This window comes from Dendropsophus ebraccatus, chromosome 2, assembly GCF_027789765.1.
Source record: "Dendropsophus ebraccatus isolate aDenEbr1 chromosome 2, aDenEbr1.pat, whole genome shotgun sequence".
Taxonomy (NCBI): domain Eukaryota; kingdom Metazoa; phylum Chordata; class Amphibia; order Anura; family Hylidae; genus Dendropsophus; species Dendropsophus ebraccatus.
This window is the reverse complement of record NC_091455.1, coordinates 200,746,114-200,752,237: the sequence shown is the minus strand read 5'-3', so window position 1 is coordinate 200,752,237 and position 6,124 is coordinate 200,746,114.

The window sequence follows — 6,124 nt, the reverse complement described above, 5'->3', positions numbered from 1 at the left end:
GGTGTCTCACTACCCCTGGGCACAGCTGCAGTCTAGGGAAAAAGGTTTAGCTATGTTTTCTATATTTGCCTAACTGTGCTTACACTCTATACACCACACTCACATACACTTCCTGTTACACGACCCTACATAGGATAGGGGGCTTCCTGTTTAGTTCTGTTCAGTCAGGAGTCAGGAAAGTTGCAGTTATAGTTCTAGTGAGAGAGACCAATGGCAGTTATGCTCTGCTAGACCTCAGCAGTGGGCCAACCAGGAAACAGGACAACCATTGTCTACACCATGGATCCCCTAAGTCAGGACAGTCACGCCCTAAGGAGAGGAAGAGGGACTGATCCCCAGTAAAGCAAAAGTGCGCTAAGTTTAAGCACTGATGCTACGCTCGACTACGTGGGGAAACCTTCACTACTTAGTTCCACCTATAGACAAAGGCCGAGGACTTGCACTATAATAGGGTGGTAACCAAGACTGTGTAGGTAGAGGGCGGTCGGATATGTGAAGTATATCTATCCGGCCTCTACACTATCTTTGCAAACAAGTTCTTTCTACCACTAACTGTCTAAAGAGTATTCTGATATTTTTTGCACTAGCACTTGTAAGCAGTATTGGGGGAGATTTATCAAACATGGTGTAAAGTGAAACTGGCCCAGTTGCCCCTAGCAACCAAACAGATTCCACCTTTTATTCCTCACAGTCTCTTTGGAAAATGAAAGGTGGAATCTGATTGGTTGCTAGGGGCAACTGAGCCAGTTTCGCTTTACACCATGTTTGATAAATCTCCCCCATAGTTCTTATATTTTTGTATTGCACTAAAACTGTTTCCAGTAAAGTTGAAGCACTATCAAGACTCTGTCATCACTTGCACAACACCTGCACCTAAACCCGCACCTCACACCAGTTCCACCAAGGTCCGGGGCCTGTGTGTCCAGGGGTGGGCTCTACCACGCCACAGTGACAAGCTGCCCCCAAAACACCAGAGCCCACCATCTGGTACAACACCAGCGCCCTGGGCCGCAGCAGGAGGCTTGCTTGTAACTTGGTCCCTAAGCTAACAAGACATTACAGAGCTGACTTTTTAGATTGGATAACACTTTGGCAGAAAGGGAGGAAAGTGCTTGATAACATTTTGCATTGAAATAAATACAGTGCCCCCAGTGTGAGTCTCAATGTAGACAAGGACTATGGTGAGTTGTGGCGATCCCTGTACAGTGCTTGACTATTGATTATAATAAAAAGCTGCACTCAGGAACTGTCCAGAGCAGCCGCAAACCCCCATAGAAAACCTCTTCTGCTCTGGACAGTTCCTGACATGGACAGAGGTGGCAGCAGAGAGCACTGTGTCAGACACCACTTCCTAAAAGACATACAGCAGCTGATAAGTACTGGAACACTTGAATTATTTTTTAAATACAAGTTTTCACTCCCTGTTTACACGACGAGATGTGCGGCCAATAAACAATGATTTTTAGGGCGGACAAAACATGCAATCAGTCGGCTTTTTCCCTCTCCTTGCCTGATCGCTGGCACTTTTAAATGGAACGATTATGAACTGAATGAGCGTATCTAGAAACACTCCTTGTTGATAATCAACCTGTGTAAAATGTCCCCACTGTCATAGCTCATCTGCCTTTTGGTGATAATGAGATGACTCTGCTAATTTGCATTAGTCTACACAGTAAAGCCGACAAGTAAACTGAAGAAAATAAGACACATCAGCTTATGTGTGTGCTCCAGAGACCTGAAACAGCTATTTTGATTGCATATCCTTTTTTTCCCACAATTCCCTGTGGAGCAGGAAGGCCTGAAGGCAGATTTTCTGACTTGTACTGGTTGAAAAAAAGAGACTAAACACAGGAATTCCGGCCAGTACAGAGAGTCACGGCTCAATGTGTCCATCAGTCACATGACTGCCTTCTCTCTGTGAGCGCTCAGATACGCTGGGATATACAGGACTTCCTGTTTTCTGACTGTTTCCTGTTTTTTGAGAAAAAAAATCAGAAAACAGGAAGTGCCGTGTTTTCCATGATAACTAAAAAAAAAAATAATGAATGTAAATAGCAAACTTGCTTTATATCACATCTACTGTTAGTTTAGATTTTTAAAGTTATAACGACCGTGACACTTTAAGGAGAACCATGATAAAACATCACACCTAATCAGCAGGTGACAAACTTTTGAACTATTTAAAATTTTTGCACAAATATTGATTCAAACTTAGGCTTTGTTCACACAACATCAAAAATATTGAAAAGGCGGACGATTTTCATATTTAAAAAAAGTCTATTTTTGCTGCAATTTGACTGACTGGAATAGCAATGCATTAAAGTCAATGAGAAGACGGACGTCCAATGCACACAATACATTCAATAACAGACGTTTTTACCACGGACATAAAAATAATATATAAAAATAATAATCATGATCATTATTTTCGGACGTTTTGCAAACAGCGGACGTTTTTTATTATCTGTTCACACACAGTTTTCTTTTGTCACCGTTTTTTCTCCATTTTTACTATTAAATTCAATGGACTTTAAAATTAAGCCAAAGGGGAGGCCAGGCTGCTAAATAACGTCCGTTATTTTAGCCTCAAAATGACGGACATTATTTTAAACGGATCTGAAATAACGTTGTGCAAACAAAGCCTGATAGAACTCAAAAAAAAAAACCCCAAAAAACTAAAAACAAAAAAATCACATACACAATATTTTAAGCCAGCACATTTTACACTGAAAATATTTTGGAACAAGAAAATCTATTTAATATATAAATTTTAAGTGGATAAAAAAATGCACGGATAATTTCCAATAGCCTAATGCATTGCTGCAATATAGCAGAGATACAGTAGAGGGCGGTAGAGCATCACTGTTACAGTTAGAGAAAATTGCACAGCATACAAATGTGAAGAGCACATGGGGCGATGCTAGTATAATCCTAGACCTGACGCTGAAGCTTTGGCTGCCCGGGCATGATGGGAATTGTACTTTTACAACAGCTGGAGGGACATGGGTTCCCCATCCCTGTCCTGAAGGGAATATGCAATGGGAAAATAGCTGGCTATATGGAAATTTAAATTTATTTTTTTACTTTATTATATATAGGTCTAAAAATAAACCTGATCTGCATATAGGTAACACAGGATCCACCATTTACAATAAGTGATGGTCACAGCCCCCTCTCCCTCCACCTACCTTCACCTCTGCTCATGTCGCAGAGCATGCCCACTACACTCTCACATACAAGTCAGTGAGTTATCTCCAGACTATAGGCTCCTATGGAAAAGAAAAGCAGATTATTTTTTGGTGTCTAATTTTATGTTAGTAAAAATATGTAGATGATCCATCTCTTTACCAATGCAAGAGCCCTGACAATGGCAAAAAGGTCCCATATACTGTACAGCAGAGGGGGCATTTTGGGGCATACTGGGTAATTTGGGGCATTGCCAGAACTGCCCTAGAAGAGGAGCTTAAAAGCCTTGTTATTTTAAGTGTTGGTAAAAATGGATAATAACTATGGTATGTTACAGTGCTATATACATCACCTCCTATTACAGTGCTATATACATCACCTCCTATTACAGCACTATATACATCACCTCCTATTACAGTGCTATATACATCACCTCCTATTACAGTACTATATACATCACCTCCTACTACAGTTCTATATACATCACCTCCTATTACAGTGCTATATACATCACCTCCTATTACAGTACTATATACATCACCTCCTACTACAGTTCTATATACATCACCTCCTATTACAGTGCTATATACATCACCTCCTATTACAGCACTATATACATCACCTCCTATTACAGTGCTATATACATCACCTCCTATTACAGCACTATATACATCACCTCCTATTACAGTGCTATATACATCACCTCCTATTACAGCACTATATACATCACCTCCTATTACAGTGCTATATACATCACCTCCTATTACAGTGCTTGTACATCACCTCCTATTACACTACTGTATACATCACCTCCTATTACAGTGCTTGTACATCACCTCCTATTACACTACTGTATACATCACCTCCTATTACAGTGCTATATACATCCCCTCCTATTACAGTGCTATATACATCACCTCCTATTACAGTACTATATACATCACCTCCTATTACAGTGCTATATACATCACCTCCTATTACAGTGCTATATACATCACCTCCTATTACACTACTGTATACATCACCTCCTATTACAGTACTGTATACATCACCTCCTATTACAGTGCTATATACATCACCTCCTATTACAGCACTATATACATCACCTCCTATTACAGTGCTATATACATCACCTCCTATTACACTACTGTATACATCACCTCCTATTACACTACTGTATACATCACCTCCTATTACAGTACTATATACATCACCTCTTATTACAGTGCTATATACATCACCTCCTATTACAGTGCTATATACATCACCTCCTATTACACTACTGTATACATCACCTCCTATTACAGCACTATATACATCACCTCCTATTACAGTGCTATATACATCACCTCCTATTACAGCACTATATACATCACCTCCTATTACACTACTGTATACATCACCTCCTATTACAGTGCTATATACATCACCTCCTATTACAGTGCTATACACATCACCTCCTATTACAGTGCTATATACATCACCTCCTATTACACTACTGTATACATCACCTCCTATTACAGTGCTATATACATCACCTCTTAGTACTGTATACATCACCTCCTATTACAGTGCTATATACATCACCTCCTATTACAGTGCTATATACATCACCTCCTATTACAGCACTATATACATCACCTCCTATTACAGTGCTATATACATCACCTCCTACTACAGTTCTATATACATCACCTCCTATTACAGTGCTATATACATCACCTCCTATTACAGCACTATATACATCACCTCCTATTACAGTGCTATATACATCACCTCCTATTACAGCACTATATACATCACCTCCTATTACAGTGCTATATACATCACCTCCTATTACAGCACTATATACATCACCTCCTATTACAGTGCTATATACATCACCTCCTATTACAGTGCTTGTACATCACCTCCTATTACACTACTGTATACATCACCTCCTATTACAGTGCTTGTACATCACCTCCTATTACACTACTGTATACATCACCTCCTATTACAGTGCTATATACATCACCTCCTATTACAGTGCTATATACATCCCCTCCTATTACAGTGCTATATACATCACCTCCTATTACAGTACTATATACATCACCTCCTATTACAGTGCTATATACATCACCTCCTATTACAGTGCTATATACATCACCTCCTATTACACTACTGTATACATCACCTCCTATTACAGTACTGTATACATCACCTCCTATTACAGTGCTATATACATCACCTCCTATTACAGCACTATATACATCACCTCCTATTACAGCACTATATACATCACCTCCTATTACAGTGCTATATACATCACCTCCTATTACACTACTGTATACATCACCTCCTATTACACTACTGTATACATCACCTCCTATTACAGTACTATATACATCACCTCTTATTACAGTGCTATATACATCACCTCCTATTACAGTGCTATATACATCACCTCCTATTACACTACTGTATACATCACCTCCTATTACAGCACTATATACATCACCTCCTATTACAGTGCTATATACATCACCTCCTATTACACTACTGTATACATCACCTCCTATTACAGTGCTATATACATCACCTCCTATTACACTACTGTATACATCACCTCCTATTACAGTGCTATATACATCACCTCCTATTACAGTGCTATATACATCACCTCCTATTACAGTGCTATATACATCACCTCCTATTACACTACTGTATACATCACCTCCTATTACAGTGCTATACACATCACCTCCTATTACAGTGCTATATACATCACCTCCTATTACACTACTGTATACATCACCTTCTGTTACAGTGCTATATACATCACCTTCTATTACAGTGCTATATACATCACCTCCTATTACAGCACTAAATACATCACCTCCTATTACAGTACTGTATACATCACCTTCTATTACAGTGCTATATACATCACCTT